General features: G+C 38.7%; 2 long non-coding RNA genes across 4 annotated transcripts in view; one reads left to right on the top strand and one right to left on the bottom strand.

Moving 5' to 3' along the window:
- Positions 1 to 21637, top strand: part of LOC132346123 (uncharacterized) — a 49981-nt gene that overhangs the window by 4140 nt on the left and 24204 nt on the right. The window lies entirely within an intron of this gene.
- Positions 1 to 21637, bottom strand: part of LOC100295884 (uncharacterized) — a 50911-nt gene that overhangs the window by 22840 nt on the left and 6434 nt on the right. The window contains exon 3 of one of the 2 annotated variants that reach the window (XR_001501048.3): positions 21076 to 21343. The exons of the other annotated variant lie outside the window; for it this stretch is intronic. This is a non-coding gene — a long non-coding RNA (uncharacterized lncRNA). Of the gene's footprint in view, positions 1 to 21075; positions 21344 to 21637 lie in introns of those variants that run through there. 2 annotated transcript variants of the gene reach the window in all.

Genomic DNA, 21637 nt, shown 5'->3' with positions numbered 1-21637 from the left:
CATAATAATCATCATATTAATTTTTAACAGAATGCTTGGGTTACATATAGCACAAGTATGATGAAAAATAATCACCAATTTAAAAATATATGGCCTTTTTTCCATTAGAGTTTTAATGTTTCACTGAAATTTTCTATAAATGCTAGATCAATGAAGCAAATCTTACCTTAATTGCATATAATTTGCAAAAAGTGAGAGGAGAAAATAATATATCTAAAAGTGAGGTGCTCATTGGAATGTTTTGGATATGGAGTGATACATGAGAACAGTCAGTATTTGATTTAAGGACTATAATGAACCATGAAAAGTTACTAGCTTTCTAGTTGCTTTAGGTACAATGACAAAATCTTTTTTTTTTTTTTTGCTATAACTTCATTTGCTCCAATGGGCCCAGGGCCTGCTCCACACTTAGGAGGACAGAGGAAATGTTTGTGTGGTCTCCTTCTCACTGCCTAGCACCACACTCCCGTTCAAGGTTTCCTTTCCTTGTCCTCAACTCCTGCAGTGGAACTGCCACCAGTTTGGGGAACATCCACTGTGTGAAGGGGAAGGGAAATACATGTTCTTATGAGCTCTTTTTGATAACATTTTCAAGGATTGGTTAGCCATTTGCTAGTTACCGTCACAGAAAGCAGGATTCTGGACAAATAAGTCAGATGAAGCAGCAGAGGTCAAGACTGTACGAGAAGATGGAATAGTGAGAGGAAGATGGCTGGCATCCTGCTGAGGACACTGAACACTAAGAGGCCGATGGAGTGGGATGGGTAGAGAATGAGAAGAAAGAAAGCGTTAAAAGAAAAATAGTTCCCCAAAGAAGAGGTGGAAGACTTTCTCATCCTTTTGTCTAAGTTCTCCCAAAGTCTATATTTGTTTAAATGATCATCTACAGGACACATCAGACTTTTAGCATGACTGCCATTTCCTCTTCAGAGGAAAGCTGCTGTAGCCATAGCACCTGAGGAAGAGGTTAATCTTGGAAATTCCTCAGGCGTTAAGTGGCCGTGTTTGCTCCATACTGACTTGCTTCCCACAGACAACTGGGGCAGGGTTCATGCCTAACCTAGTAATCTAGTCAGACCAACAGTCTTGGAAATGGTCTGACGTCAAAAGCTCTGCCCTCTAAGAATAATGATGATTGCTTGTACAACCAATTTATTTTTACTTAAAAGAGCAATTGATAGACCAACTGTGGTTCTTCATACTTTTGTATTTGGCAGACATTTTCTTGAAAATGAACAAAGTGTGTCTGTCATTTCAAAAAAAGATCTGGCAGTATGTGTTGTGAATGATAAAATTTAAACTTTCAAGTGAAAAATAGAGTCTTGGAAAATGTGTAGCTGCCATTTTAAGCTTGATAGCTTTCCAAAACTTAAACCCTTAAAAAAAAAATTCTGACATAGATGATATTAATATGTGTGATTTCTTGGATACTGTGTCAGCATTTACAAGACACCATATACCTCACTTAACCAAATTTTCCAGATGACCAATACTTAATGTTACAAAAGCCACAAGTGAAATATTCATTTAAAGTGCAGGGTAGATCACTTAATTTTTTTTTGAATAGTGAATTTTAATATAACTGAGTAGTCAAATTTCACTGATATGATTTCAAACTTCATGTCACAACTAATCTTTAAGAAACCACCACTTGCTGAGTTTTGGTATTCTATCGAAGAAGAATACCATAATCATCTGGAAAGGATATTCAAATGCCCTTCCTTTTTTCAAATACTTGTCTGTGTCAGGCCAGATTTTCTTCACGTGCTTCAACCAAAACAACATAATGCAACATATTGAATGCAGAAGCAGATATGAAAATCCAGCAATTTTAAAAATCATACATTAAAACAATCTGTAAAAATGTAAAATATAGCTATGTTTCTCCCTAATTATTTTCATTTCACAAAGTAAAGGTATTTTTGAGAAATGTTATTTATGTTAACAGATAATGAGCTGATTATCATTATGTTAAATGCATTAATAAATATTTTTAGGGCTTCTCAGTTTTAATTCCTGATTTAGTAAATAGCAATTGATGTAATCCAAAAAAAAATTTTTTTTTAAAAACCACTTTGGGTTTCTCAATAATTTTTAGAAAAGAATTTAAGATCAAAAACTAGAAACTACTGCTCTTATTTCCATTTCTTCTTAGAAAAGTAGGTAACTCTAAAGAGGTACTACATTTATTTTTTGTTGCAAAAGAAAAAAAAATCAAATATAAAACATTCAGAAATGTCCAAAGGGAATTTTTGTTCTTAGGTTGAGACCAAAGTTCCAAGTTACACATATGAAAAGTAAAATAGACAAAGGCGCACCAAACCAAAATACTTTCTGGCATACTGATAGCATGTTAGCTAGGAATCCAGCATAGTGTATGAATGCAGAGTCAGCTACTAGGTTACATTTAAACTAAGACAATATTTGCATGAAAGATTTAATCATTAAAAGTGCAAAAATGTCATCTGTTTTGAATCAAGTAGGAGACTTTGAAAAAAATGTGTATTCTTTAATGTCACCAGATTTAGTTATTAAAAACTGAGAGTTAAACAAAAATCTTATTCTCATTGTCATATGCATGTACAATATTCAGATAGCAAAAATAAAGCTAAAATTTTTAAAGTCGGGTACAATTGTTTCTTCAGAGACTTTGATAGTACAAGAAAGATTATGTTTTGATGAAGGTGGTAGCTTAAGTTTCAGTCAAATTTTGTTAATTACAATAAATTTCAACAATGATTGTTTCAATTATTGAGCTTCCAGAATGTGTTTTGTTAAATGTTACATTAAATAGGCTATTATCTCTGACTTAAGATATTTTCATTAATAAGATTTTTGTGTATATAGTCATTATCATAAATCTGATATGTAACTTTTTGGGTTTGGATGCCATACTGATTAATATTTTTCACTAAGTAAGAAATATTGTTGCTGTTCTGTCGCTAAGTCATGTCCGACTCTTTGTGACTCCGTGGACTGTAGTCTGCCAGGCTCCCCTGTCCATGGGGTTTTTCGAGGCAAGAATACTGGAGTGGGTTGCCATTTCTTTCTCCAAGGGATCTTCCTGACCCAGGGGTTGAACCTGCATCTCCTGCATTGGCAGGTGAGTTCTTTACCACAGAGCCACCAAGGAAGCTCAAGTAAGAAATATATATATTTTAAAGAACACAGATAATCACAGACTAGCAGTAGTTATACTTCTTATACAAGTGAAAAACTGAAATAAATTTACAAAGTAGCTGCATTAACCAAATTCAGTATAATTTAACTATGATAGTTGAATCAATGATATGGTTTTCCAGAAGTTAAACCACTGCTGGCAGCAAACTCCTGACTTCCTCTACTACAGCAGAATTCTTTTGGTTTGACATGAAGATACTGCACTATTATTACACAGTCAGATGGCTATATTCACTCACAGCTCTTCTTAAACTACAACAAAACCTTCTTAAGTATGAGATGCAATGAAATCATTGTTCTTGACTCAGGTTCCTATTAGCCAGAGTGCCTGAATTCTTTGCGCACTGAATTCCTCTGATTGTAGCCATTTAGAAAGTGATCACGAGATGATCCCACCTTTGATCACACCAATTGTTTTTTTAGCTTTAGAAATGAAAATGCAAATCTTAAAAATTCGGTGGAGAACTTGAGTGACCTCAAGAGGGTGCCCTCAGAGTCCAATTGAGGAAACCATGCTCCAGTTGGAGAAAGCCTTGACTGGAGCTGCAGGAAATGTCCTGCCTGCAAAGGAGGTGGTCAAGGATGTTTTTATTTTTGACATTGGAAATATCCAAGCTTATCAAAGCTTTCCAAGCTAATTGAAGGGCCATAAGACAGAGAAGCTAGTCCTCAAAAGAAGAGCTTTTCTTTATCTTGAGAAAGTGAAATTTTACACATTGATTTCCACTTTCCAAGAAGGAGCACTATACTTTTCTCCAGTGAAAATAGGAAGTTTCCCTATCAAGGACACTTTTACTTGCAAATTTTACATAAAATTACTAGTGGGTATATTTTGGCAACATTTGCCCAATGTAAAATTTAAAGCAGAAGTCAGCAAACTATACCAACCGTAAGTATAATTCAGCCCACGGTTTTTGGATAAGTGTGAGCTAAGAAAGTTTTAAACATTTTTAAAGTATTGTCTAAAAAAAAAAGGAAAAGATAAGCTGAGAAATAAACAGAGAAGGTATGTGGTCTGCAAAATACAAAAAAGTTACTCTCTGGCTCTTTTACAGAAAAGTTTCCAATACCTGCTCTAAAAAATTGCTTACTTTTAAAAAGCAGTTATCAGTCTTTTCTCGGGGGAAAGGTTGACAGTATTCATTTTCTGTCTATTTTTCATCTTGATCCTCGTTCATCCTTTACTTTAGCCTTGCTATCAAATTAAAGGCTTTTAAGGGGACTTCCCTGGCAGTCCAGTGGTTGGGACTTTGCCTTCTAGTGTGGGGGTTGCCGGTTTGAACCCTGGTTGGGGAGTTAAGATCCCACATGCCTCTCAGGCAAAAAAAACCAAAACATAAAACAGAAGCAATACTGTAACAAATTCAACAAAGATTAAAATGGTCATCAAAAAAATCTTTTTTAAAAAATGACTTTTAATATATTGCTATCTATATTAAATAAATTATTTCATTCATTCCTTTATTTTAAAAACAAGTGAGAAGGCAATTTATATTAATACTACTATCGAAACAAGCCACTAAAATGGAATAATCTGTTTTTTCATTTTTTTTTTTTTCTTATGGGCCAGTAATCTTGAGAAAAAGCAAATGTGACCTATTTACCTTAGATGCCAACATTAGAGCAAAATCATTCTTTCTTATCTTCAGTTTGTCTTCTCATTTTTTTCTTTATTAATAAAAAAAAGTAGACCACTAACTTTCTCTAAGTTTGAGAATAACTTGAAGAATGTTTAATCCATGCTCAGGGTTTCCCACGTGGAGTAAGTAATTACTAGACCCAGTGAAGGACAATGGAACACGAACCTCACCTTCTAAATATCTTTTCCCATTAATTAAAGCATGAATAATATTTGTTTGGTAAAAATCTAAGTGGATTAATACTCTCTAAGCCTTCAGAGAAATTCACTTTCAGAGCTGCCAAAGGGTTTATAAGCTTCATTAACAGTCCATTTTAAGTATGATTAAGTGCTTAAAATATTTTTAAGTACCCAGGAATTAGTTGTTTGATTAACTATTATGGTCTCCTTTACCTGACTCAGAGAACACATTAAAATAGCTGAAGAAATGTCATTAATTACTCACTAAGGAAATAAAATGTGGTGGGTAAGTATCTGGGTTTTATGTCATCTTCAATGGATTTTTTAGGAAAGAACATTTGAAACTAAGTCCACAGGAAAAGGCACTGGGACACAGATTGCCGCTGAGAGCATTTGGTCCTCAACACTGAATTTGAAAGGCTAAAGAGAATCATGTTTTCTTCCCTGAAGGCAGATGGGTGCTTATTAAGAGCTTCCTTCAGCAAGAAAGTTAGGATCCCTGCCACATTCTCCACCCCCTCACAGCCTTGGTTTCTTCCATTCTAGAGTTCTCCACAGGAAGCAGGAAATAAGCACTCTAAGAGGGGGGCCGTGGGGCCCCCTTGGCTGCCCGGGGACTCGATTTGCATTCATCTGTGCACTGCCCTCAGGTCTAGATGGTGATCCCATGGTAATGAGAGACATCTCGGCTGTTAAGAAACGCTGATCCAGAACTTCGCTCAAGAAGCCCTTGGAGTCGTTAAGGCTGCAGCCAGCTTGTCCTGGCATGTCATGCACACACCTCTTTGGGCACTGTTGCCAGAAAACAACTCTGTGAGGACTTTGGGGGAAATCGTGCCCTCTGAAAAAACTAGTAAAGGTCTCAGAGGACAGAGAGGGCGCTGCCTCGCCAGCCCCAGCAGAACCCTGCCCTGCACTCTACCAATCCGTATCTGCAGACTCAAGGCCTGGTGATCGGGCCCCTGTGACTGTGGGCAGCAGCCCTCCCCAGAGACAAGACTACATAAAGCCTGCTTGAGCTGCTCTCTTGGGCACCTCACTGCTGCCCCTCAACTTCCACTCGGAGCTCCATTCTTTCCCTGACCTCTCAGGCCAGCTTGGACCCGAGTCCTGACAGGCCCAGGTTCTCAGACTTTATCCCTCCAAGTGGCCATGAGTCAGGGCAGCTGGGATCTCTGGATCCTAAACCACCACCTCCCGCACAGGCCCCACCCCATGACCACACTCCTACCTTGGCCCCTGTTGGATCTTGAACTCCAGGGCGCTGTGGGGCAGCCAGCCAGCTTGAAGTCTGAGCTTTGCCCTATGCCCTACAATTCAGTCTCATCTCCTCCTCAGGCTTAATGACTCTTGCTTTATGTGTGTACCTTTCAGCTCTGAACTCTAGCTCTGCCTTAACTGGCGTGTTACCTGGACCACAGAGCAAGGCTGGCAAGGATTCCTAACATGAGTCGCTTCATGCCTGTTCCCCATGTTTGCTGAAGCTATGTGTGTGCTTCCAGATTCCAGGGAATCTCTAGATACAGGACAAGCATTGAAATTAAGGGAAAGAGAGTAATAGGGAGCACCTTGTCCCAGTAAATTTCCCCTGTGAATGCTGGGGGAGAAATTACTGAAAGGAAGTTCTTATATCAGCACTGACAAGTATTCTTAAGGGAAGGGGAGGCTTGGGTTATAGATGAGATGGATGTTCACAAGAAGTAGAACAAGACTGAATAGAAGTTCATCTCTTTTACTTGGCTCCTTTCATAGACAAGAAAATGGAGGACCAACAGCATAAATTGACTTGACCAATATCACTCTGGTTAAAACAGAGCAAAGTTGGAATCAGCATCTTGCTTCCTGGCTGCTACAGTATTCTCCACCTTCATTCTTTCAACAAGCATTCATTGAGTGTCTACTCTAGGCTGTGTTATTACAATTTACCAATTCTTGGGTATGTCATAGGTGCTTCCCTGCTGGCTGAGACAGTAAAGAATATGACTCCAAAACAGGAGACCAAGTTCAATCACTGGGTTGATAACATCCCCTGGAAAAGGAAATGGCTAGCCATTCCATTGTTTTTGCCTAGGAAATTTCATGGACAGAGGAGTCTTGCGGACTATGGTCCATAGGTTTGCAAACAGTAGGACATTCCTGAGCAACTTTCACTTCAGTTCAGTTCAGTCGCTCAGTCGTGTCTGACTCTTTGTGACCCCATGAATCGCAGCACGCCAGGCCTCCCTGTCCATCACCAACTCCCGGAGTTCACTCAGACTCATGTCCATCGAGTCAGTGATGCCATCCAGCCATCTCATCCTCTGTTGTCCCCTTCTCCTCCTGCCCCCAATCCCTCCCACTTCACTAGAAAGATACAAAAGAAATATAACAAAGAGTAGCCATTTTAAGGGACATTGATCTGGTTTTTAAAAAAGGAAATCTTTTAAAATATTAAGTATTTTAAAATAATGCAAGGCTATTTATGCTTGTGGGGTAATAGAAATACATGTAATAAATTTTCATGGGAATTCAGAAAGAACAACCATCAAATTGGGCTGTGATTCTCAAGAAAGACATGTTGGATGGTACAGGTATTAAACAGAAAGACAAGATAAGATTTAGATCCTTTGACAGGAAGGAGAAAGGATTTTTAAGTAGGAGAAACTGAAGTTTGTTGGCAATTTAGAAGAGAAGGCTATATCATTTGTGTGGGACACATTATAGAAAGCCTTTGGGAAAAACAATCAAAAGTGTACAGTAGGCACTGGGGAACCATTGAGGTGTTTAGCAGGAGAGTAGTGAAGAGTCGGACACGACTGAGCAACTTCACTTTCACTTTTCACTTTCATGCATTGGAGAAGGAAATGGCAACCCACTCCATGCTCTTGCCTGGAGAATCCCAGGGACGGGGGAGCCTGGTGGGCTGCTGTCTATGGGGTCGCATAGAGTCGGACACGACTGAAGCGACTTAGCAGCAGCAACAGCAGCAGCAGCAGTGATGATCAGGGTCTTATTGGGTAGCTCACCTGGTAAAGAATCCACCTGCAATGCAGGAGACCCTGGTTCGATCCCTGGGTCAGGAAGTTCCCCTGGAGAAGGGATAGGCTACCCACTCTAGTATTCTTGCCTGGAAAATTTCATGAACAGAGGAACCTGGTAGGCTACAGTCCATGGGATTACAAAGAGTCAGACACACAGTCATAAGCAGAGCAATGCTTTAGGAAGACTAATCTGGTAAAGCTAGGATAGGAGGCAGTTGGAGTGGAGGGAGAGAATGAGAGCTCAGAATTGATGACAAGCTACCAGGTCATTAAAACAGCATCTAATTATAGAAGATTCTTATAGAAAGTTAATTATGTCATTTTCAAATACTTAGAGTAAAGTGATCTCAAGACAAAAACAGAACTGTTACCTTTGGGCCTGACAAATCTGCTGAAGCCAAGAATTTAGATTGTGTGTTTCTATCATGAAACTTTTATAGAAATGGATAAAGGTAATGCTCAAAAACAATTTGTTCTCAGATTAAGCAAACCACTTTCTCCCCAAACAAAACATTTTATCTATAATTTGTGTTCACATCTCTTTCACAGCTGGCACAAAGTTGAACAAGACCAGTTTATGCTAACATAACTAAAAATTCTCCGTGAGTGTATGCTAGATTAATAAGCATTTGTTACTCTTTCAAGAGTTTAAAGATACAAATAATATTAAAAACAACAATGAAAGATAGAAAAATGAAGTTCATTCCCAATCCTGTTACTTCAGCACCAGCTGTTTCTCCTTTTCCCATGTCCTTTTTTTTCCAGGCTTTGTTCGTGTGCTGCTGTGTCTCTTTTTACAATGGTGAAACCATTTATCCATAAAAAGATATAGTAAAATTGGCTACCTTTGCCCTTAACATAATTATCCCGTTGTATTAAATAAGAACTGTTGGTTGGTAGATGGCAATATGAAATGGATGGAAAGTTGGTTTCCCTGACTCTGAGCTCTTCAAAGTAAAGATCACATGGTTTGGAATCTCATACAAAAAGCCTGTTTAAATACAGCAACTCTGTCGCTGTCTTCTGCTCCAACTAGCTGACTAAATGATGAAGGGCAACAGCTGCAGTACTTTCTTTGTGTGTTTCTTGTGTGTCTGTGTTTTAATTGCCAAGTTAGCCACTAATCTCTCTAGCGAGTTAACAGTGGTTATGTCTTATGGAAAAAATTATCTACATCTCTTCATATGGATTTTAAAGAAATTAAACCCTGGCTGTTTATTACTATTATATTTTTGAGATCAAGTCATCATTATTGGAAAGGAATGTTGTAATATTTACTCCATTAATATTTGAATTCAGCTACATTCAGATTCTAGTTATAGATTGGATTGTGTGTCATGGTTCACTTGTTACCAATCAAGTCATTATCCCCAATGAACCAGATTTGCTTGCCTGGAGGCAATGTTCTAGGATGTACTACATTTATTCAGAGGTTTTTGGTTTGTTTATTTTAATAACCCTTGTTAGCAAAGCCTGAAACTTGAAAGTTGTCCAAATTCACTACCAAAATGTAGCTAGAGCTCCAATTTAGTGATGAAAATAGAAAAAGGTCTTGATTCTCAATGACCTTCTGTCTCAATTTACACAAATTTGCATATGCATTATGACCTTCACTTATGAGTTACAGAAGCTGAAATGAAATTAGGTAATATTGTTTTCATCAATTGAATGCATGATATGAAAATAAAACTAAATTCCAAAAAGGCAAGAATTAATTAAAATGCTTGATATAATTTCATCACAGTAAATGTCCAATACCATTATATCTGCCATGAAGATTATTTTACTGCAAAAATGATTTTTGTGATATTTTTAAGGAACTAAAATCTATTTTCATAGTTCCAGATATTATTCCATTAACTGATATTCCATGTGATGCTTATGCCATAAGATCCAGAGCAAAAATGATTGGTGCAAAATACATAGTTGTTACTATAGTAATAATCTCCACTAAGGCTTACAGTGCTCACTATTTTACCTGAAGTTGGGGGGAGACCAGTATTTCATATAAACACATTTTTGGCCACAAGTTAATGTTTCTTGTCTCATGCTTTTTTAAGTTAAATGCCCTCTGACTGAAAAGTGTTTCTTCGTAATAGTTGGTAGTAATAAAATAAATGTATATCAGAAAATTTTCCACAAAGGTTATCTCAGTATATTCTCACAGTCTTGGGAGGTAGTAATTATCATTATATTTTTTGATGGGTCAGGATATTGAAAGCCAAATGAAATAAAAGTCTTTTTAATTCTTATAACAAGTCAGTGGAAAACCCATATTTTCAGTTCATGGCTGGCTTCCCAGTACATTGCTCTTTCCATCAGCCTTGTATATCATGTGTTGATTGCAATGGAGCAAGATTGAAAGTCCCCCAAAAGGTTACCTTCAAATTGTTTTATTGCTTCAGCCAAAGTATTTTGTCATAGTCAAATGCAGTGATTCATAGTCACGTGCTCACTCTGCACTGGTCCACCAGCGCTTTGCTTGGCACAGTTTTAAAGCTCTCGCTTCTAAGTGGAAACATGTGCCCTCCCTCATCTTCTGTGTGTGCTCTGCCCTCATCCAGTACCCTCCCTCTCACCCGGATGCTGCCACATCTAATGAGCTTACGATTATTTTTAAACTTCTTTCCATGAGGTGATATCTACATACCAGCTGAAGGGGAGAATGTGATCCATCTTGCAGAAGTTAAACCATGGGTCATGTGAAGAGCAGGAGGTGGTAAGAAAGGAATATTTGATGAAACTCTCCATAGAAATGTCAAACTCAGTATCACATTTCTATCTGACTCCAGATTTTAGAGTTCAAGATGTTTGTGCTAGAACCAATCAGTGGAATCAGTTCAAGTTTGGAGAAATATTTCTTCCAGAGTAACAAATAAAGAAAGAGAGAGAGTGAAGCAAGAGAGAGAAATAGAGGGAAAGAGAAGAAATGGAGGGAGAAAAGAGAAGAAAAGAAAAAGATGAAGAGAAAAGGAAAAAAAGGGGGGCAAGTCTTTTTGTGTATGCAAGTTTTCCTGCTCTTAAAATAATAATAATAAGGGTTTAAATTAATAATAAATTTGGCCACTGAAGATAGTTCTGATTCTGGTTAAAGAATCAATAAGCTTCATCTGACCAGTGGCCATAATTGGCAAATTCCTACCAGAGGTTACTAATGGGTAAATACTGCTGTGATCAAAGAATATATATATAAAGTACATTTAATATATATATTTAAGAGTATATTTAATATATATTCCTATTGAAGAACAACAAAATTACACAGGAGAGAACATTTGGACAACGGTCCACATAGTTGTTAGGAGCAGTTGCTTGAGTCCATCTGAACTAAGGAAGGAACATTGCACTGCTCTGCCCCTCTGCTGACATTTGAATTTTTTTCAGTTTGGGGTTATGACAATACAGGTGTGGCTTCTATAAATACTCTCATATCATCTTTGTAGACATATATATTGCTCTTGGAAAATACATGAGAGTAGAATTACTAGGTCATGACATAGCTGCATGTTTAATTTTATAGGAAAACAAATAGTTTTCCAAAGTGGTTGTATCATTATACACTCCCACCAGCAACGGATGGGAAATGCAATTGCTTCTTAATACCTCACAACTATTTGAGGTTATCAACTTTTTAATTTCTACTCTTCAGGATTGGAGTGAAACGATATCACACTATGGTTTTAGTTCATATTACTTGATGACTAAGGATGTTGAACAACTTTTCAAGTACACATTAGATTTTGTATATTTTCTTTTGTTAAGTGTTTAAGTCTTGTCTCCTCTCCTTTTAAAAAAGCAAAACCAATTAAAAAAAAAACTTTTTGTAGGACATATTTATATTTCATGGATATAAGTCCTTAGTCATATATATTAAGCCACGTTAGTGATATCCCATGCCATATTTTTAGAAGCTTTTTGATGAGCAAGAGCTTTGAACATCCCCATGGAAAAGAAATGCAAAAAAGCAAAATGGCTGTCTGGGGAGGCCTTACAAATAGCTGTGAAAAGAAGAGAAGTGAAAAGCAAAGGAGAAAAGGAAAGATATAAGCATCTGAATGCAGAGTTCCAAAGAATAGCAAGAAGAGATAAGAAAGCCTTCCTCAGTGATCAATACAAAGAAATAGAAGAAAACAACAGGATGGGAAAGACTAGAGATTTCTCCAAGAAAATTAGAGATACCAACGGAACATTTCATGCAAAGATGGGCTCGATAAAGGACAGAAATGGTATGGACCTAACAGAAGCAAAGATATTAAGAGGTGGCAAGAATACACAGAAGAACTGTACAAAAAAGATCTTCATGACCAAGATAATCACAATGGTGTGATCACTGACCTAGAGCCAGACATCCTGAAATGTGAAGTCAAGTGGGCCTTAGAAAGCATCACTACGAACAAAGCTAGTGGAGGTGATGGAATTCCAGTTGAGCTTTTTCAAATCCTGAAAGATGATGCTGTGAAAGTGCTGCATTCAATATTCCAGCAAACTTGGAAAACTCAGCACAGGACTGGAAAAGGTCAGTTTTCATTCTGACCCCAAAGAAAGGCAATGCCAAAGAATGCTCAAACTACCGCACAATTGCACTCATCTCACATGCTAGTAAAGTAATGCTCAAAATTCCCCAAGCCAGGCTTCAGCAATACGTGAACTGTTGACTTCCTGATGTTCAAGCTGGTTTTAGAAAAGGCAGAGGAACCAGAGATCAAATGGCCAACATCTGCTGGATCATGGAAAAAGGAAGAGAGTTCCAGAAAAACATCTATTTCTGCTTTATTGACTATGCCAAAGCCTTTGACTGTGTGGATCACAATAAACTGTGGAAAATTCTGAAGGAGATGGGAATACCAGACCACCTGACCGGCCTCTTGAGAAATCTGTATGCAGGTCAGGAAGCAACAGTTAGAACTGGACATGGAACAACAGACTGGTTCCAAATAGGAAAAGGATTATGTCAAGGCTGTATATTGTCACACTGCTTATTTAACTTCTCTGCAGAGTACATCATGAGAAACGCTGGGCTGGAAGAAGCACAAGCTGGAATCAAGATTTCTGGGAGAAATATCAATAACCTCAGATATGCAGATGACACCACCCTTATGGCAGAAAGTGAAGAGGAACTAAAAAGCCTCTGGATGAAAGTGAAAGAGGAGAGTGAAAAAGTTGGCTTAAAGCTCAACATTCAGAAGACAAAGATCATGGCATCTGATCCCATCACTTCATGGGAAATAGATGGGGAAACAGTGGAAACAGTGTCAGACTTATTTTTCTAGGCTCCAAAATCACTGCCGATGGTGCCATGAAATTAAAAGACGCTTACTCCTTGGAAGGAAAGTTATGACCAACCTAGATAGCATATTGAAAAGCAGAGACATTACCTTGCCAACAAAGGTTCATCTAGTCAAGGCTATGGTTTTTCCAGTGGTCATGTATGGATGTGAGAGTTGGACTGTGAAGACAGCTGAGCGTCGAAGAATTAATGCTTTTGAACTGTGGTGTTGGAGAAGACTCTTGAGAGTCCCTTGGACTGCAAGGGGATCCAACCAGTCCATCCTAAAGGAGATCAGTCCTGGGTATTCATTGGAAGGACTGATTCTGAAGCTGAAACTCCAATACTTTGGCCACCTCATGTGAAGAGTTGACTTGTTGGAAAAGACCCTGATACTGGGAGGGATTGGGGGCAGGAGGAGAAGGGGATGACAGAGGATGAGATGGCTGGATGGCATCACCGACTCAATGAACATGAGTTTGGGTAAACTCCCTGAGTTAGTGATGAACAGGGAGGTCTGGCGTGATGCAATTCATGGGGTCGCAAGGAGTTGGACACGACTGAGAGACCGAACTGAACTGAACTGAGTCTTATACAAGTCCTCACAGTTCTGATTACTATAGTTTTATAGCAAGGCATGAAATATGATGTGTATTTACCTTCTTGCTTCTTTTCAAATTTATTTTGGCTATTGGTACTTTGAATCTGCACATAAATTTTGGAATCAGTTTGTCAACTTTAGGGGAAAAAAATCCTCCTTGGACTTTGACTGGGATTATACTGATTCTATAGATCAATTTGGGGAGAATTAAAATCTTTAAAAAAAAAAAGAGTCCAAAATGCAGTACTTGGATGCAATCTGAAAAACGACAGAATGATCTCTGTTCGTTTCCAAAGCGAACCATTCAATATCACAGTAATCCAAGTCTATGCCCCAACCAGTAACGCTGGGAGGGATTGAACTGAAAATCTTAATCTTAATGATGTCCACTATTCCAGCTCATAAATACAGTGTATTTTTCCATCCTTCTATTAAATGTCTGCTTTTATTTCTCTCAACAATGCTTTGTAGTTTTTAGTATAATGTGCTTAGTCACTCAGTTGTGTCCAACTCTTTGCGACCCCATGGACTGTAGCCTGCCAGGCCCCTCTGCCTGTGGGGATTCTATAGGCCAGATTACTGGAGTGGGTAACCATTCCCTTTTTCCAGGGGATCTTCCCAACCCAAGGATCAAACCCAGGTCTCCTGCACTGCAGGCAGATTCTTTACTATCTGAGCCACCGGGAAGCCCTGTTGGTACAAAGGTCTTATATTTTACTTTGGAAAATTCAGTTATTTGCATTTGTGTTTTTAATAATATTATAAATGGAATTGCCTTCTTAAATTTTATTTTAAATTATTTTCTATTAGTAGGTAGCATTGATTTTTGAATATTGAACTTGTATTCTAAGTGAACTTACTAAGTTTGCTTTAGTTCTAGCAGTTTTTTTTTTTTTTCCTTTTTGAGGAATCCCTTAATATTTTCTACATGTCATCTATAAATAAAAATAGATTTATGTGTTAGTTGCTCAGTCATGTCCAACTCTTTGTGACCTCATGAACTGTATAGCCCATCAGGCTCCTCTGTCCATGGAATCCTCCAGGCAATAATACTGGAGTGGGTAGCCATTCACTTCTCTAGGGGATCTTCTCAACCCAGGGATTGAACCCAGGTCTCCTGCATTGCAGACAGATTCTTTACCATTTGAGCCACCAGGGAAGCCTGATTTTATCATAGGGGATTTAAAAATTATGAGTTCAATTTGTACATGAATAAGATTATTTTTACTACTGAGGATGCTATTAACCAGGCTTCCCTGGTGGCTCAGATGGTAAAGAATCTGACTGCAATGCGGGAGACCTGGGTTCTATCCCTGAGTTGGGAAGATCCCCTGGAGAAGAGAATGGCTACCCACTCCAGTATTATTGCCTGGAAAATTCCATGGACAGAGGAGCCTGGTAGGCTACAGTCCATGCAGTTGCAAAGAGTTGGACACAACTTAGCAATTGAGCATGCAGGCATACTATGTAGATTAATATTATACTCCATGATAATGCTAGTAGTATTTCACTGTATGAATTCACCAATTGATGGACATTCAATTATTTCTACCTTTATTGTTTTATGAATGATGCTGTTATAACATTCATGTAAAAGTCTCGATGTGAACATACATTTAACTTCTCACTTTAGTGCATAGGAATGGCATTGCTGAGTTGGATGATAAATGCATGTTTAAATTTGACACTGCCATACTGTCCTCCAAAGTCACTGTAACACTCGCCGTGTCCGCTGCATGAGAGTTCCAGTCGCTCTACATTTCTCGTTGGCACTTGCTATTGCCAGTCCTCTTATATTTAGCCATTTGAGTGAGCAGGTAGTAGAATCTCACTGTGGTTTTAACTTGTTTCCCTGAAATGACTAGAGATGTTGCGTGTACTTCCATATGCCTATTTGCCATCTGGATATCTCATTTTGTGAAGAATTTGTTCAAATTTTTTGCCAAACTTTTCATTGTGTTTATCTGCTTGCTATGGGGTTGTAGGAATTCTATATAGATTCTGGACACAAGTCCTTTGACAGACATATGCTTTGCAAGTATTTTCTTTCAATCTACAGCTTGCCTTTTTATTTCTTTCAGTCAGTGCATCTTTCTGAGAGCATAAGTTTTTAATTTTGTTCCTGTACATTTTATCAGTGCAGTCCTTTACAATCAGTACTTTGTATGACCTATTTAATAAATCTTTGATTAACTCAATATCACAAAGATTTTCTCCTCTGCATTTATGCATTAGTTTTATTACTCTTGTACTGTGTTCTAAGATCCATTTTAATTCATTTTTGCTTATAATATGTGGCAAGGGTCAGGGTTAAAATTTTAAATCCTTAGAGTTATACAATTATTTCAACACATTTATTTAAAAGGTTATCCTTCCCATATTGAATTATCTTGGCATCTTTTTTTGAAAATCTATTGATCATGTTAGTGTCGGTCTATTTCTGAATTCTATTCATTCCATTGTCTAACTTTATATCAGTACCATATTGTCTTGAATACTGTAGCTTTATAATAAATTTTGAAATTAGGTAGTGTAAGTCCTCCAGCTTCACTCTTCATAAGTAAGGTCTGATCTCCTTAATATATAGTAGCTCTTAGAAATCAAGATTAAGAAACCAACAATCATAGAAATGAGCAAAGGGCATAAACAAAAAGTTCACAGAAAAATAAATTCAAATGTCTCCAAAAGTTATGACATATGTTATCACATTTGGAATGAGATCAAATATTAAAACTATTCTAAGATAACATTTGGATTAGACAAACCAAAAGTTTGACACACTCTCTTGGCAAAGAAGTAGAGAACCAGGCACTCTTATATTTTACTAAAGGGAGAAAAAAATTATAATTCCTTAAGGAAAGAAGACTGGAAATATCAAGATTACAAATGCATTAACTCTTTAAGTTAGGAAACCAGAAACCAGAATCCAGCTTTAGTTACACCTGTACCCAAACAAAAAAAGGGCTTCCCATTTGGCACTAGTGGTAAAGAACCCACCTGCCAATACAGGAGACAAAAGACACGTGGGTTTGATCCCTGGGTTGGGAAGATTCCCTGGAGGCGGGCATGGCAACCCACTCTAGTATTTTTGCCTGGGAAATACTATGGACAGAGGAGCCTGGTGGGCTACGATCCATAGTGTTGCAAAGAGTTGGACATGACTGAGGCAACTCAGCATGCACATGCATCCAAGGAAAAGAAAAAATGCAAAAGGATACCTCTCACAGCATTGTTTGTAATAAAAAAGACTAGAAACTATGCAAGAGAACAGCATCTGGGAGACTGGTTGGAAAGAAAACACTTATATATTGAAATATTATGCAGCTGTCAAAAAGAACGAGGAATATTTCTATATACTGCTTTGGGAAAACCTATAATTAATTAACTAATTAATTAAATTACATATAGGTTCAGGTCAGTTCAGTCGCTCAGTCATGTCCAACTCTTTGCAACACCATGAATTGCAGCATGCCAGGACTCCCTGTCCGTCACCAACTCCTGGAGTTCACTCAGACTCACGTCCACTGAGTCCGTGATGCAATCCAGCCATCTCATCCTCCATCGTCCCCTTCTCCTCCTGACACTAATCCCTCCCAGCATCAGAGTCTTTTCCAGTGAGTCAATTCTTCCCATGAGGTGGCCAAAGTATTGGAGTTTAAGCTTTAGCATCAGTCCTTCCAATGAACACCCAGGACTGAGCTCCTTCAGAATGGACTGGTTGGATCTCCTTGCAGTCCAAGGGACTCTCAAGAGTCTTCTCCAACACCACAGTTCAAAAGCATCAATTCTTTAGCACTCAGCTTTCTTCACAGTCCAACTCTCACATCCATACATGACCACTGGAAAAACCATAGCCTTGACTAGGCAGAACTTTGTTGGCAAAGTAATGTCTCTGCTTTTCAATATGCTATCTAGGTTGGTCATAACTTTCCTTCCAAGGAGTAAGCATCTTTTAATTTCATGGCTGCAGTCACCATCTGCAGTGATTTTGGAGCCCCCAAAAAATAGTCTGACACTGTTTCCACTTTTTCCTCATCTATTTCCCATGAAGTGATGGGACCAGATGCCATGATCTTTGTCTTCTGAATGTTGAGCTTTAAGCCAACTTTTTCACTCTCCTCTTTCACTTTCATCAAGAGGCTCTTGAGTTCCTCTTCACTTTCTGCCATAAGGGTGGTGTCATCTGCATATCTGAGGTTATTGGTATTTCTCCCAGCAATCTTGACTCCAGCTTGTGCTTCTTCCAGCCCGGCGTTTCTCATGATGTACTCTGCATAGAAGTTAAATAAGCAGGATGACAATACAGCCTTGACGTACTCCTTTTCCTATTTGGAACCAGTCTGTTGTTCCATGTCCAGTTCTAACTGTTACTTCCTGACCTGCATATAGCTTTCTCAAGAGGCAGGTCAGGTGGTCTGGTATTCCCATCTGTTTCACAATTTTCCACAGTTTATTGTGATCCACACAGTCAAAGGCTTTGGCATAGTCAATAAAGCAGAACAGATGTTTTTCTGAAACTCTCTTCCTTTTTCCATGATCCAGTGGATGTTGGCCATTTGATCTCTGGTTCCTCTGCCTTTTCTAAAACCAGCTTGAACATCTAGAAGTTCATGGTTCACATACTGTTGAAGCCTGGCTTGGAGAATTTTGAGCATTATTTTACTAGCATGTGAGATGAGTGCAATTGTGCGGTAGTTTGAGCATGCTTTGGCATTGCCTTTCTTTGGGGTCAGAATGAAAACTGACCTTTTCTAGTCCTGTGGCCACTGCTGAGTTTTCCAAGTTTGCTGGCATATTGAGTGCAGCACTTTCATAGCATCATCTTTCAGGATTTGAAAAAGCTCAACTGGAATTCCATCACCTCCACTAGCTTTGTTTGTAGTGATGCTTTCTAAGGCTCACTTGACTTTATATTCCAGGATGTCTGGCTCTAGGTCAGTGATCACACCATCGTGATTATCTTGGTCGTGAAGATCTTTTTTGTACAGTTCTTCTGTGTATTCCTGCCACCTCTTCTTAATATCTTCTGCTTCTGTTAAGTCCATACCATTTCTGTCCTTTATTGAGCCCATCTTTGCATGAAATGTTCCCTTGGTATCTCTAACTTTCTTGAAGAGATCTCTAGTCTTTCCCATTCTGTTGTTTTCCTCTATTTCTTTGCACTGATCGCTGAAGAAGGCTTTCTTATCTCTCCTTGCTATTCTTTGGAACTCTGCATTCAGATGCTTATATCTTTCCTTTTCTCCTTTGCTTTTTGCTTCTCTTCTTTTCACAGCTATTTGTAAGGCCTCCCCAGACAGCCATTTTGCTTTTTTGCATTTCTTTTCCATGGGGATTGTCTTGATTCCTGTCTCCTGTACAATGTCACGAAGCTCCATCCATAGTTCATCAGGCACTCTATCTGTCAGATCTAGGCCCTTAAATCTATTTCTCACTTCCACTGTATAATCATATGGAATTTGATTTAGGTCATACATGAATGGTCTAGTGGTTTTCCCTACTTTCTTCAATTTCAGTCTGAATTTGGCAATAAGGAGTTCATGATCTGAGCCACAGTCAGCTCTTGGTCTTGTTTTTGCTGACTGTATAGAGCTTCTCCATCTTTGGCTGCAAAGAATATAATCAATCTGATTTTGGTGTTGACCATCTGGTGATGTCCATGTGTAGAGTCTTCTCTTTTGTTGTTGGAAGAGAGTGTTTGCTGTGACCAGTGCGTTCTCTTGGCAAAACTCTGTTAGCCTTTGCCCTGCTTCATTCCATATTCCAAGGCCAAATTTGCCTGTTACTCCAGGAGTTTCTTGACTTCCTACTTTTGCATTCCAGTCCCCTATAATGAAAAAGACATCTTTTTGGGGTGTTAGTTCTAAAAGGTCTTGTAGGTCTTCATAGAACCGTTTGACTTCAGCTTCTTCAGTGTTACTGGTTGGGGCATAGGCTTGGATTACTGTGATATTGAATGGTTTGCCTTGGAAATGAACAGAGATCATTCTGTGGTTTTTGAGATTGCACCTAAGTACTGCATTTTGGACTCTTTTATTGACCATGATGGCTACTCCATTTCTTCTAAGGGATTCCTGCCCTCAGTAGTAGATATAATGGTCATCTGAGTTAAATTCACCCATTCCAGTCCATTTGAGTTCACTGATTCCTAGAATGTCGACGTTCACTCTTGCCATCTCCTGTTTGACCACTTCCAATTTGCCTTGATTCATGGACCTGACATTCCAGGTTCCTATGCAATATTGCTCTTTACAGCATCGGACCTTGCTTCTATCACCAGTCACATCCACATCTGGGTATTGTTTTTGCTTTGGCTCCATCCCTTCATTCTTTCTGGAGTTATTTCTCCACTGATCTCCAGTAGCATATTGGGCACCTACCGACCTGTGGAGTTCCTCTTTCAAGTATCCTATCATTTTGCCTTTTCATACTGTTCATGGGGTTCTCAAGGCAAGAATACTGAAGTGGTTTGCCATTTCCTTCTCCAGTGGACCACATTCTGTCAGACCTCTCCACCATGACCCGCCCATCTTGGGTGGCCCCAGGGGCATGGCTGAGTTTCATTGAGTAATACATATAGGTATTAAATATAAATATTTTGGTATATATACCTATATATATAATTTAATTAATTAGTTAATTTTTGGCTGTGCTGGGTCTTCATTGCTACACATGTACTTTCTCTAGTTGCCATGCATGGAATTCTCACTGTGGTGGCTCCTCTTGTTGCAGAGCATAGGTTCTAGGTGTGCAGGCTTCAGTCTTTTCGGCTTGAGGAATTAGTTGCCCTATGGCATGTAGGATCTTCTCTGACCAAGGATCCAACCTGTGTCCCCTTCACTGGCATGTGGATTCTTAATGACTGGACAACCAAGGAGGTCCTCTACAGTATATTTTTAAATGAAAAAAAAAAAAAAACACAGCAAAATGTAGCAGAATAAGCTCGATCTTTCGTATCAAAAATAGAAGTATGAGAATATTTACTCGTATATGCATAAAAATATAAAGCTAAACAGAATAAAAGGCAAGCAGAAATTCAGTGATGGCTTATAGTGAGGGGGGAGAAAGTGGTGGATGGGGACAGAAAAAAGTGACACTACTCAGTGCACCTTTGTATAGTTCTGATTTTTGAACCATGTTCAAATAAAGTTTCTTGAAAAGAAAATAAACTCAAGAAGACACAGGGAAATATTATAAGAATGCTGTAATATCATAACATACTCAAGCTTCTGCCTTGCTAGATGTGGTTTGGTGGGGTGGTAGCATGTGGGGAAATCTCGCCTACCAGAAAGGCAGGGCAGGGCCTAGGGAGCTGGGTGTTCACAGGGGTGGTGTCCAGGCACCAAGCCATTCTGAACAGTTGGAGTGTTAGCCCAGTTTATCTTGGCCCCACGCATGGTCTGATTCCACTCATTGTCTTGGCTCTCTTCAGTGGTAACTCTGGTCATGGAATTGTCCTGGGAAAAGAAGTAATAGGTTATACAGACCAGCTTCCTCTCCCTGTAACCTGGCTCTATGAAGGTCCCGGGGAAACATTAGCAAGTGTTTCCATCACTTTTCTTTGAAAGGCCTTTCTATAATTACCTTCTGTCTCTCAGGAAGACGGTTCCGTTGCACCTAATCTAAATTTGGCTTTCCTAATTCCATTGTATATCTTATGAAAATAGTTTGAAAAATGCAAATAGTCATTCTCTCCACTGATGTTTCAAGGAGGCAAAGATTCTGAACTGATTCTTCTAACCAGAGCTTAA

Source organism: Bos taurus, chromosome 9, assembly GCF_002263795.3.
Source record: "Bos taurus isolate L1 Dominette 01449 registration number 42190680 breed Hereford chromosome 9, ARS-UCD2.0, whole genome shotgun sequence".
Taxonomy (NCBI): Eukaryota; Metazoa; Chordata; class Mammalia; order Artiodactyla; family Bovidae; genus Bos; species Bos taurus.
This window is presented reverse-complemented; position numbering and strand designations above follow the sequence as displayed.